Source organism: Chiloscyllium plagiosum, unplaced genomic scaffold (genome assembly GCF_037043375.1).
Source record: "Chiloscyllium plagiosum isolate Xiang-an unplaced genomic scaffold, Cpla_swu_hap1 HiC_scaffold_4, whole genome shotgun sequence".
Classification (NCBI taxonomy): Eukaryota; Metazoa; Chordata; class Chondrichthyes; order Orectolobiformes; family Hemiscylliidae; genus Chiloscyllium; species Chiloscyllium plagiosum.
The window spans coordinates 22,595,143-22,609,716 of NW_028270142.1; positions in this window are offsets into that span (position 1 = coordinate 22,595,143).

Here is a 14,574-nt window from a genome sequence, read left to right on the forward strand (position 1 = left end):
GATCCTAGTGCTGTGAGGCCGCAGTGCTAACCATTGAGCCGCCCCTATGCAAGTCTCTTGAAAAATCATCAGCCTGAATGCTAACTTTGTTTCAATCTTTGTAAATGGAGCCTTACTTACTGAGCATTCTCAGCATTTTCAGTTTTACTTGAGACCAACTGCAGTTTACTTGTATACAAAATTAAACTTGTTGAAAATTGACTTTTCCATATATTTCACTTGACAGCAATAATCATTGTCCCACATTGCTTCAGAGGTTTGACTAACAAAATTGCATGAACCTTGAATTTTAAATTGAGAATTGGCTTAACACTATCAACAAATGTGGAAAAGTGTTCCAGACTTCTACCACCCTTTGGGTGAAGAAGTCTTTCTGAATTTCGCTCCGCAAGGTCTGGCTTTCAAGATCTGGTCTTTCTTTGCTTATGCCCAGTCTCCCCATTCAGCAAAAATAGACTAGTCATTGCTCTTCCATTTAATCTCTTGAAAAGCTCCATTAAATCATCTGTTAATCCTTTAATTTACAAGGAATACTCTCCTTATAAGGAAGTGGGTACCATACTGGCAAACCTATGCTGCTCTTTTTCAAAAGCAAATATATCTTCATGTACGGTGTTCAGAAAAAAAAGACAGCATTCTCCAGATGTTGTCTAACTAGAGCTCTCTATCATGTAGAATACATTTTAACACCCTGCATTCTAAACCTCTAGATGTATAGGGCATTATGCTCACTGAAGAATACAAAATGACTTCTTTCATTTAACTCATAAGCATTCGTTTGATTGCTTGGATATGCACTGCTGTGTTGCCCATTTGCATTATATGTTGCAGAAAGTAAGTGTGATAACCCCTACATGGCCCATGTATAATCACTAATTGATCTTCTTCTGGAGCTCATTCAGTATGGGTTCCCTTGGTAATAGGCAAGTCTGGCCAGCTGGAACTTGGTGCAGTGGTAGTGTCCTTACCCATGGACCAGAAGTTCATGTTCCACCTTCTCTAGAAGAGTGTAATAACATCTCTGAACAGGTTGATTAGGAAAAATAAAAACCCAAGGATAGGTCTGCAGAACTGTCTGCCCTGGACTGAGACTAGCCTATGTTCTCCATGGGTAGTGGCTCTATTTTGGTATTCAACAATAAATAATGTAGGGGCAGCATGGTGGCTCAATGGTTAACACTGCTCTCTCATAGCACCAGGGACCCAGGTTCAATTCCAACCTTAGGCAATTGACTGAATAGAGTTTCCACATTCTCCCTGTGTCTGTGTAGACTTCCTCTCTGTGCTCTGGTTCCCTCCCTCAGTCGAACGATATGTAGGTAAGGTGGAACGGCAATACTAAATTGCCCGTAGTATGTAGGGTTATGGGGTGTGTCTGGGTGGGATGCTCTTCAGAGTATTGACGTCGACTTGATGGGCTAAATGGCCTGCTTTCATACCGTAAGGTTTCTATATTCCTTTCCTCTCAGGTTTTCTGAGTTATTGTAACATATTACGATAAAATCCATGAATTAAAGGTAGCTTTCTCCACCTTGTTTTGCTTAAGTGTACTGTAGGACATTGGGAAATAAAAACTTAGGAGCATTTTTAATCAGATGAATAATAGAACTTGGGGCCATGAGTACCATTAACTTTGACATCTTGTAGGTTCACTGATTGGCTGCATTTGTTATGAAGCTGAAAGTGTGTTGCTGGAAAAGCGCAGCAGGTCAGGCAGCATCCAAGGAGCAGGAGAATCGACGTTTCCGGCATGAGCCCTTCTTCAGGAATGAGGAAAGTGTGTCCAGCAGGCTAAGATAAAAGGTAGGGAGGAGGGATTTGGGGGAGGGGCTTTGGAAATGCGATAGGTGGAAGGAGGTTAAGGTGAGGGTGATAGGCCGGAGTGGGGGTGGGGGCGGGGAGGTCAGGAAGAAGATTGCAGGTTAGGAAGGTGGTGCTGAGTTCGAGGGTTGAGACTAAGACAAGGTGGGGGGAGGGGAAATGAGGAAACTGGAGAAATCTGAGTTCATCCCTTGTGGTTGGAGGGTTCCTAGGCGGAAGATGAGGAGCTCTTCCTCCAGCCGTCGTGGTTGCCGTCCATAGCTATCCATAACAACATCCCAAGTCCCTCCCTCCTACCTTTTATCTTAGCTTGCTTGGCACATTTTCCTCATTCCTGAAGAAGGGTCATGCCTGAAACGTTGATTCTCCTGCTCCTTGGATGCTGCCTGACCTGCTGCGCTTTTCCAGCAACACATTTTCAGCTCTGATCTCCAGCATCTGCAGCCCTCACTTTCTCCTGCATTTGTTATGAACACTACCACTAGGTGGTGCAGTGACTGTGTATGCACAAAGACAATGTTTTGCAGAGCCACATCACTGCGAAGTGATACGATGGCAGCTGCCAATATAATCATGCTGCAGGTTGGTGCTGTTTGTAATCTACACCTTAGCACTCATCCAATTAGAGTCAGCCTCAGCCTGCAGGTAGTAAGATGAACAGGAACAACAACAGGCAATAAAACTAAAATCCCAGGAGCTCAACCAGTCAAACTGACTGCATTTAAGTGAAAAGTACAACTGCTTGTTATTTCAAAACTCTGTTGCTCATTTCATATCATTGGGTTGTCAGTTCCTTTTGGCTACATGAATATAGTTCATAGACTATAAACCCAATCCTCCCTGAAAGACTTTTATCGGTTCCAAATCTGTAGCAGAATCAGCTTTGGTTAAATTGAAATTACACTTTGATTAGATTAGATTCCCTACAGTGTGGAAACAGGCCCTTCAACCCAACAAGTCCACACTGAAGAGTAATTCACCTAGACCTGTTTCCCTCTGACTAATACATCTAACACTATGGGCAATTTAGCATAGCCAATTCACCTGACCTGCACATCTTTGGACTGTGGGAGGAAACTGGAGCACCTGGACGAAACCCACGCAGACACGGGGAGGATGTGCAAACTCCACATGACAGTCACCCAAGGCTGGAATCGAACCTGGGTCCCTGGCGCTGTGAGCCACCGTGCCGCCCAGTTAACCCATGAACAGCACTAGAAATGTTTCTATTTAACTATGTATCTGCACATGCACATCTGATGTTGTCTGCCTGTGCATGAATACATTCTGAATTTGTAATTCATGTCGTTAGCCCTATTTGTGGATGTGTAGGTGACTATTTTGACAGGAATTGCTTGAGATACGTTAAGGTTAATAGGGATGCTCTTACATTAGAGAGAGATGATGGGTTGTGGTTTAATTTGAGCATCAGGCAAGGGGAGAAGTTGTGAAGGAGACCCCTTCATAGTAATCTCAGACAGTGCAGGAATTGAAACCATGCTCTTGGCTTCACTCTGCATCACAAGCCAACTTTCCAACTAACTGACACCCTCCTCCCTTAAGATAATGAACCCACTCCCCTCCATTACTGAATTTCATCTTATTTACTTATAAAGCTTGAAAGGGCAAGAAGCATTGAAGTATTGAAAAATGTGGCCAATGTAGACTGTGAAAATTATGCTGAACACTGTTAAGACTGAGCAACGTTATCTGTAGACAAATGTATGACCTATTGTCTGATCATGCTTTGAAAGGAATTAACATAGGTATAGGGATTACCAGAAATAAGCAGCAAAGTACCATGACTCATTCTTACAGAAGTATCTACTAAAAAGATGGTTTATGAGATATGTTGAGGAAAATAATGATGGAGGAACTATCTCCATCTGTTAGAGTTTTGGAATGTATCACTTGCTCAAGGGAAGTTTATAGTTAGCTATATTTAGCAATTAGATGATTAAAATATTTTATTTAATTCATGTAAGCTTAATATTATATATTATTTAATATTATGTATGTGTAATAATAATATGTAACATTATTACTCTAAGGGCTGCAGAAACATTGTTGCAGAGCCACACTTTAAAGTGACCTGAAGAGGAGTGGTTATCTTTTTCAACATGTAACAACAATATCCCATCCATCACAGTCCTTTTCAGTTGCTGATCATATTCTATAAAATGAAATATTTCTCCCTATTTGGTCTGGATTTGCTTTTTATAACATTAACCCTGTTCTTTCTATCCCACTGCCTTGTCATATTAGAAATTATGGCTCCAAGTCCAATTCCTCTACTTATTATGTTACATTCAATTTCAAGGCTTCATTTGCACAATCTCTTTTTGAAGATTGAGCCCTGACATGTCAGACTGTTTCTCACAACTTGTAATCCTAATACTTTTATTTCTCTCCCTGCACCAAGTCTGTGTCCTGCATGGTCACCAAGCAATACAGCACTCGAGACTAGATGTTACAAAATTAATATGTCACAGAAGTACAATGCTTATAAAATTAACTAAAGTATTTAATTCATTGTAAAATATTACAAAGCATTTTGAGAACCTCTGAGGTTTTGAAGGATACTAAATCATTGAAATTTTTTTTCTTGTACAACTTGAGCATGACCTCTGGAACATTGAACTTCTGGAATCCTGGCAATTAAATTCAACCTTTTGCTTGCCTTGATAACAATCATATAGTTTTGGCACATAATATGCAGCAAGTTAAGATCTATGTCTTTTCCACTTACCCTCTGGTTAATTCCATTGTACCCCATGTGCCTCCAATTTAGTTCCACTGTTCAATGCCTATTGCGAAAGATTGGTTTTATTCTATGAATCCACAGTCACCATTAATTTGTTTTCATGTTCAAATTAATCATGGTTTCATTAATATTACAAATCCAATTTGTTTATGAATGCTAGGACAACATGGGATGTATGTATGCTAAGCTTGTAAGAGAAATTGAGGACTGCAGATGCGAGAGATCAGGGTCGAGAGTGTGGTGCTGGAAAAACACAGCAGGTCAGGCAGCATCTAAGGAGCAGGAGAATCGATGTTTCGGGCATAAGCCATTCATCCGGAATCTTGATGAAGGGCTAATACCTGAAACATTGATGTTAAGCTTGAATATCAGTATATATCCTGAGCTTGTATACCATTTATATATCAGTATTGAGAGGTCACTATTAACCTCCTCTACTAATTGTGAAAGAAGGGCATATATTAGGAATTTGTGTGCATTCCTACAGCCATATTTTCTGCAACAAGAATAGATGTATGTAGAGTCATAGAGTCATAGAGATATACAGCATGGAAACAGACCCTTCGGTCCAACCCGTTCATGCCGACCAGATATCCCAACCCAATCTAGTCCCACCTGCCAGCACCTGGCCCATATCCCTCCAAACCCTTCCTATTCATATACCCATCCAAAATGCCTCTTAAATGTTGCAATTGTACCAACCTCCACGACTTCCTCTGACAGCTCATTCCATACACGTATCACCCTCTGTGTGAAAAAGTTGCCCCTGAAATCTCTTTTATATCTTTCCTCTCTCACCCTAAACCTATGCCCTCTCGTTCTGGACTCCCTGACCCCAGGGAAAAGAATTTGCCTATTTACCCTATCCATGCCCCTCATAATTTTGTAAACCTCTATAAGGTGTCAGGTATCTATTGGGAAACATTCTGCCCGTGGACAATATTATTAAATTATTCTTACATTGCATGAGTATTCTAATTATAATCAGACAATATGATGGTGCTTTGGCTGCTTGGTTGAGTCTTACATATAAAACTAATTTTTTCAACACATTTGTTGATAAATATTTCATTACGTAAATACATTTATGTTTTGCACAAAAGCTTATTTTTGTTTTTAATTTCAATAAGAAAACTCATTTTGAAATCGGTTTGATTGTTCCATTAGGCTACTTTCTGAATGTTAACAGTAACTCTAAATTCCCTATAATTTTGGCATTAACTGGAAACTTGATCGAAAAAAGGATGCAGAGAACTGAATTTTCCAGGAGGTTTTTCACTCCAAAGATGGAAAATTGGTGAAACTGCATTGAAATCCTATAGTGTAAATCAGGATATTTGATTCACCCTGGAAAAGTTCCAACAGTGAAATGGAACAGCTCTGAGGAAAATCTATTATTCTGAGCAGATACAGGATTCCAAACACCATTGGGTCAATTCTTGTTTGCTGTAGTAATTGAGCAGCGAGTGGGTATTGTGATTCTGAGTCATTTCTGATTGCAGTAGCAAAATATCCAAAACATGGAGGTTAAGGGTCAATAACAAGCTGCTGCTTAACTGCACATACTAAATGTGAGTTACAAGGGAACATAACAAGCAACAATAGTAAATTAACCAGTTCTCTCACTTCGCAAGGTCTAAGGTGGGGGAGAAACCCTGGTCGATAGAGGACAGACAGGAACTGTAGCAGGCCAGAGTATTTTTAAGCAGGCCTGGAGAAACATTCATATTAAACAGCAAATGGATAGTATGTTGTGGTTCCTTTTAGCACTGCTGGTTTGTCCATTCCATACCATGGATTGATGGTGAGAAGATGTATTGAATGTTCCCTATAAAATAAAATTAGATCAGAATTCAACAACAGATGGAGAAATTCCATTTAAATATTTTAGACATGAACAGGGGCGCTGAATGGGATTGACTTGAAAATGATATATAGGTGTTAAATTCTGAGCAAGTGGGAACTTTTCCTTTTTATTACATCTCACTGGAGTTGTGCATTGGAAGTCCAGCCCCTCTATTCTCAGAGTTATCACAAAAGTTAAAGATTTTATAAAACTATGTGAAGTTCCTTAATTTATCTGTTTTCGACCCATGTTAACAGAAAACATACATCAGGATTCTGTACTTAAGAATTACTATTGATCACAAATAAGTAGATTCTAGTTAGAGCTAAACAACTCTGAACTGACAACGTATAACTCTACTAATTAAAACGGTAAAACTTTGTAAAACTTCCCCTCCACACACATTCAAACAGCCAAAAAAAGCATTGGTTTTAGTGGCAGAAGGGCACACTGGAGAGGCAGTTTTCTGAGATGGGTTGGTGACGATTTGCCACAGCACATTCGTCGCCGCCGATTAGCCACTGCCGGTTCGCCACCAACGTTTCTCCACTGGGGTCGTTTGACCTCTGGAGACTATTTGCCACTGAAAATATATATATGTACTGATTGTTTTTCCTCCTGCCTGTTCTTTCATACTTCTCAGTCCCCTTTCTTTCTACAACTACAAACTACATATTGATAAAAAAAAGAGGTAAAATAAATATCATTTTATTGGTTTATATATAAATGATGAGTGGAAATAAAGTGGCTTTCTTCAGACTTGAGGATATTTTTTACATGGGTGTTGAAAGAACAGCAATTTCTTTTTTGGAAGTTAGATAATTTCTGTTCAGCTCTCTGGGTGCAAATTTCCTAGCTGTTGGCAGACAGAAGGCCTTTGATATTGACAATGAATCACCACTCCACAGATCAATCAGGCATTTGTTAACAGCTGAGTCTCCCTTTGTACCCCCCCCCCGTTCAAATACATTTATAGTAACCTACCCAGCTTTTTTCTCACAGTCAGCAGTATAATCAATCCTTAAAATGAGTGTCAGATAAGTTGCCTTTAAAAAATGCAATAATTCTTCCCACAGTCTGTGGTTTTTAATACAGCCCTTTTCACCTTTTCAGTCCACAAACAAAATACAGAAAAAAAAAGCCATGTTATTTTTTTTAATTTCCCCCTCCATCTTGATTGCCAGCTGAAGTGGAAGGCTTGCAAAGCTGCTTACTTTCAGGTGCAAAGTGCAATCATGAATACTGCTAATTGATTGAAACATGCATTATAACTGTTTACACTCAGTTGTCATTTTAACTGAACATTGTCATTTTGTGAATTTATTGAGCCATTGTAATGGAAATTAAAACAATCTTTTAATGGGACAACCACCTGGTTACCTTTCAATAATGTCTTTATTGTAAACTAATTCAAGAAGATTATACTGCAAGCAGTCTTCTCCTTGTCTATTGTTCCGCAGTAGGAATTTAACAGAGATAAATGAGATAATATTAGCATACCACTGTTTTTCGTGTCATACTTAGGATTGCACAGCATTTTGAATGATTGCTATTTCCAAATAAATACCAAAGTGGCACAGTGCATGTTTTTAATGGGAATGTACATGTTAAATGTCCTGGGTGATAAATTAATCAGTATGTGACTTACACAATTCAACAACAAATTTTGAAATACGTGTATTTCAGTGTAAAAGTCGTGGAACTTGCAGTCACAGAAATAGGCTTTTACAAATTATTATCTTTTGTTTAAAATAACACCACTTTTAGTTATAGCTGTCAGCTCTAAGAAGCATCTATCCCTCAATTTCTTTTAGCAAATATTTTCCAAATGAACATAAAAAGTTAGGAAAAGGAACAGATCACTCAACTCAACTCATTGAACTGAATTTTACCAGACTTTTGGAGATAGAGAGGGAGGCAGGAAGACTAACAAAATGGTATGCTAAGGCAATGGGTTAGAAACATCTCATCCTCCTGCCACCTTCCCATTTTTCCAAATGTGTGAAAGGTCATAGATAGTGCTTACCTTCCTGTAAACCATTTGAGGAGAAAGTCAGAACTGCAGATCTGGAGATCAGAGTTGACAGTGTGGTGCTGGAAAAGCACAGCAGGTCAGGCAGCATCTGAGGAGCACGAGAATTGACATTTCGGGCATAAGACCTTCATCAGCATCATACTCTCAACTGTAGACCATTTGAGACAATTCAGTGGCCACACAGGGGTCTCCTGTTGCATTTTCTGGCATTTTACCAGCAGTTGTGGACCCTCCACTACACAGATAATCATGGGATATATTCTAATGGGATGTTGGGGCGGCACAGTGGCTCAGTGGTTAGCACTGCTGCCTCACAGCGCCAGGAAACTGGGTTCAATTCCCGCCTCGGGCAACTGTCTGTGTGGAGTTGGCACATTCTCCCCTTGTCTGCGTGGGTTTCCTCCGGGTCCTCCGGTTTCCTCCCACAATCCAAAGATGTGCAGGTTAGGTGAATTGGCCATGCTAAATTGCCCGTAGTGTTAGGAGCATTAGTCAGGGGTAAATGTAGGGGAATGGATCTGCGTGGGTTGCTCTTCGGAGGGTTGGTGTGGACTTGTTGGGCAGAAGGGCCTGTTTCCACACTGTAGGGAATCTAATCTAATCATAATCTCCTTTCTGGGCACTCCATGACCCACATGGTGTCCCTTTGGTGTCAGTAGTATTCACTGCATTTTTGGGGCTTTCTTCCCTGGGGTCTGCCTAAATGGCCGCAGTGACTGAAACTACAAACACCTGTTTTTGGAGGATGTACAGCCATCGATGTGTTCCCATCTTCCAGGTTCGGTGGTCATTGCAGGTAGTGGGTCTCCTGAAGTTGTGATGTTCTACTTGGAATTACAACAGCAACTCTTAAAAATGGCCATCCGTCCTTTGGAGGTGGTAATCAAATATGTAGCCATCACTGTCAAAACACAAGATTCCTGCTGTCTGCCAAACCAGGCTCACCAAATCTGCATTGGGACTTGTTAATGAATCCGTGCTTCCTACATAAAAGTAAGCCAATTGAGATTATATTTCAGCATTGAATTAGGTCATGGTGGCTTGGACAGGAACAGGCAGCAGCTTGTACACTGAACCACGCTGCATCTTAGCACTCACTCACTTGGCACCTATGTCCAGGCTCACAGCATCTATGTCTTATTTTGCCTTGCCTTGCCAATTAACAGAATCACAGGACCAGCTTGGCCTTGCACCAATGTGCCACGTCAATCTCACACCTGCTCCATGTACTAGAGACTGAGGGAGCATGTTGCACGTGACAGTGTGAATGGCAGAACGCAAGCCTTTGTGAGGGCTAAGTGGCAGAGGAAGAGATAAAGTGTGAGATAACAGAGAGACAAATATGGCACTTACTCAGGTGGAGCCGAGAAAATCATTAACCTTCAGGGCTGGCCATTCCTCCATTCCATGGACACCATTTTGACCTGGCTGGTGAGCTTCGATGGGGTCTGCTGATATGGCTTCCTCTAATAGTACTTTGAGAAATGGCAGCTCCTCCTCTGCACCAGCCCTCCACCAGGATCTGCAGGTCCCTGCCAGAAAACTGCAGGACCAACTTGCCCCTCTCCAAAGCATTCTGTCGGAATATGTAACACTGAGGAGGGCAACTACGAAATACCATTATTTATCTGGGTACACTTTTACAGGTCATGTGGGCCCCAGGGATGCTGATGCTTCCATGGATATCTACAAAGTGGTAACTGCCTCCCAGTTCCTCTCCAACCCACTCACCATCCTGATTTGGAAATTTATCACAGTTCCTTGACTCTCACTGGGTCAGAATCCTGGAATTCCCTCCTTAAAGACATTGGGAGTCAATCTGCAACATGGAAACTGAGCTAGATAAAGAAGGCAGCTCACTACCACCTTCTCAAGGACAGACTATAAAAGTGCTGGCCAGCCAGTGATGTCTGTGTCCCACAAGTGAATAAAAAATAACCTCCATCTCTGCTACAGTACACACTTCCCACCAAGGCTCATGCTCACCATTGCCTGCATATCTTCCCTTACTCGCTCAATTCCCACACTATTAACCTGCGTGGTTTCTTAATTGCTTATTTACTCACTTGGGATACCTCACCACTTTATTGCCACTTGTATCAGACTTAAAACTGTGCACTTTCTTTTATCTCACTCAAGTCCTCCTTTTCTCTCATTCCAAAAGAAAGGAAAGCCTGCAATAGGGCAGAAAGAGTCAAGATATGGTTGTGGGGAGCTTAAAATTCTACTCATCACCTTCCCCTCCATATGCTATTGGCACAGAGTGTAGATGTGAGATTGAAATACTACAGTGCTGTACAGCAACTTGGCTGATGACTGCTAACAACTGTGACAAGCTGTCTGGCTTTGTTTCTGTGCAAAGAGGCAATTCAGAACAGATGTACTATGAACCAATTAGCTCTGGCTGAGGTGGCAAAGCACTAAAAGACAAGTCAGGGATGCTGTGGGCACCCAGATAGATATTACATGAGTGAATGCTAAGAAAGAACAAAACAAACAGACGTGAGATGCAGCCTGGTCCAATCCATGACCTGGCCCTGTGACTCTATCCAAAGTGTCTTTGCAGCAACATTCCAATGATAGTTGATAGTGCACTGCAAAATGCGTGATGGTACAGAGAGGCTGGCATAATGTCGGATGTCATTGCCCGTGGACATGGGTGTGTGCAACCTCTGAACATGGACCATAAGACATTGATGCCTGGTGTCCAAGATAGAGATGTGGAGGAGTAGTGGTGAGCAGAATTCACCAGATACCCTCTCCGATCTATCTGTCAAGATTTCTTGACAACTAATTTCTATCCAGTGGATTGAGAAATAGGAGTGTGCTTTTTTAGTGAAGTGAAATTAATAACAACAAGCAGTAATGTTAGTTAATAGGTGACCCACTGCCTAGTGCTAAGAATCTCATCTCCATATTCAGAACTTAGCTTGAAAATGCAATTTGTTGCTCCTGACATCAAGAAAGGACTTACTCAGCTTCCTACATTATTATCTCAAAGGTCTCACCATATAGATTCCATCCCAACTTTCCATCAACTTATTAAATCTTTTTTTATTTGTCCTCTGGTTTTTCGTGATTTCAATACATGAATCACAAAATCTCTTTTGTTATCAAAACAAAATTGCATAAAAGAGGTAATGTCATTACTATTAACATATTTACCAGTTATTGATTCCCTTCTAACTAGATTTATTATAATTCAATAATTCATATCCCAATGCAAAATGAAAACAAGCACAATTAAACTGCTAAAAATGTTCTTGAGAGTTCAGTAATCAGTAAAAATTATTCATAGTTTCTCAGCAACTGCTAAAATCCTCTAATTGTGTTTGAGTCATGTTCCACGACAGTAAATTCCAGTCTCATCTGCTTTGAAAACAGAATACACAAATGTAAGTGAACAATATTGTCTTTTGGCAAAGTCATATTCCCTTCTGCATTTTAACAAACAAAGAATAGAAATATTCTTGCCGTTTAAGGTCTGGAACAAACCATCGATGGCATATTCAGCAGTTATTGTGCAGTTGCCAAACCAAAACAACAAGATTTGAATGTTGCATCATCCTACACAATTTTAAAAGTGTTATTTAATGCCTATATTTTGGAGGAACAAGGTACTATTTCAAGTATGAAATGGCTAACATACTGTGATCACATAATTCTTATGTACTAGACTTCATGTAAGACATTACTTTTTACATGTGGAAACATATGGGTGACAATATCAGCAAACATATCACACTGGTTTAATTGCAGATGGAAGTGGGTACTGCAGACGCTGGAGATTAGAGTCAAGATTCGAGCATTTCTGATGAAGAGCTTTTGCCCAAAACCTCGATTTTCCTGCTCCTCAGATGCTGCCTGACCTACTGTGCTTTTCCAGCACCACTCTAATCCTGATTTAATAGCAGTCCATTATCCATCTCAAATTTCCAGTTAATTCTTTACATTTACCCCATACAACAGAACATGGGCTTAGCAGTAGGTGGAACCTTAAGACCAGTGCTATTTAAATGTACATGATTATTTTTAGATTAGTTGCCGTTTGTTTTTTTGTCTATTGCAGGACCCTTTGGAGGTTTGCATTGCTGGATAACATTGCTGAAGATGACAAGGAGTGGTGAAGGTCATGGTTCTGACTTCAAATTTCTGCATGAACAACTGGCTCTTAATCATGGATACCTCGAGAGACCACATACTGCTTGAAGAACTTCAAATCTAGCCTCTAAATTATGTTGGTGCCAAAAGGTGAGCTGGTGATTGTGAGTGTGAGAGGGAGTGACAATGTTTCTTCAACATCAGTCATTTCTTCCTTTTCTATCTGCAGGTCTTGCACCACTGCCTGGTCAGTTCTTGGATATCTGATATAGACACAAATGCAGGGTTGCAAGGAAGTGAGGGGGGAAAGATGAAAAAGCACTGCATTCACCTATTTGCAATTCGTAACTTGGAAGAGGTTGTGATGGTGGGTTTTAGGACATAAAGTACAGAATTAGCTCAGAGTATTCAGTTATCTTCAATTGTCCCAGCACTGCAACTTGCTTTGAGAAATTTCTGATTTACCATGCATTTGCCTGCAATAATCTATGTGTTTGAGCTGAGCCATTAGAATCTTGCACCTCTCCAGCGCTCTAGTCCAAGAAGGTGGGTCTCGCAGGTGAGGGCAGAACCTCTCCTGGGTCTTCTGGGATTTCTTCACAGTCCTGCTGCAAGTTTCCACTGAGTCTCCATTGAGAACTAGATTTCATGTGTGTGTGTGTTTTTAACCTCTTGGACCTTCCAGAATCTTCTGTGGCTTTTGGCCAACAGCATCATGAGCTGGGTTCAAATCGTCCAGTGGGATTGCACCAATGCCCTTCACTGTTGTGATGTTGGGATGTGCACAGTGCACATATAGGCAGTCAAGATGCCAGAATGTCTGTTCAATACTTCTCCAATATATAACATTCGGGCTGGTTTTAACTGGTTCCCCCTGAACCTTTGTAATTTTTTTTTATCTTGTGTTCCAGTGTTCTCTGAGATGATAGCTGCTGTCTGCTGCTTAATTTAGTTTGGCCAATATTCTGTCAGGACTGATTTCTGCTGTGGGCCAATTTAGAATGTCCAGCATTTGTCCGTGGTCACTTGCCCACACAATGTCTACAGATTGTGCTCATGGATTCCGTACTTTCAGGGATTTCTTATTTGTTTTAGGGCGATCCCCGCATCTGCAGAATTGTTTTCTGTGGTTACAGTTACCTGCGGTTTACCTCGTCCTGAACATATGATATGGAACCTTCCAGAACCAGGGACTGGGGGCTGCCAGGAAGGTAAAATTCCCATTTAAATGAATGGGTTCATTCTTACCCATGATTTTGGGCTTCCGCGGTAGGTTTAGGAACATATCCCCCACGGGTATGGGGGGAGTTACTGTACAGTGTTTTGTGTTGTTCCTCTCCAAGTATTGATCGTGACTTTCCCTTTGCCTGCTCTATGATGTCAGATTAGACTCATAATTTTTGTTATCAATATTAAGATGCTAATTTTCTATTATATCACATCATTCACCAGCGTCTAAGTCCCTATTACTCTACTGATATAATTCTCCTCAATTGAAATCCACACATGTAGCTGTACCCTGCTGGTTAGGTGTCAATGAATGTGGCTGTGTAACATCAGCTCCTGCAAGAGAGAAAGAGAGAGACGTGCATCAGTGAGTGATGTAACGTGCTTGGGTGATTTGGCTTTCACTTCTGAATACCTTACAGTGTGTGCTATCTATCAGAGGTGGGTGCCAGAGTTTCAATCAGTCATGAGAGTGAGGTGAAGCTATGAATATTAGCTAATAGTTGTGGTTGCCGGAGATTGTTGGGAGATGACAGATTGGCATATGGTTAATTAAATGGGTGTGCTAGAGAAGTCATGGAGTTGATGAATAATTGCATTTGAAGATATATTCCCTGACCACACTGTGAGGTTATGTACTGTTTTTAATGCTGTATCCGGGTCCTCGGAGATAGGATTTGCTCTGACAAATATGTGCTCCCATTGGCATAGCTGAGTCTGTCTGGAGGGCCTTCACAACCCTTTGAGAGATTTTCTCCTCCTATCCAATTCTTGCGTCAA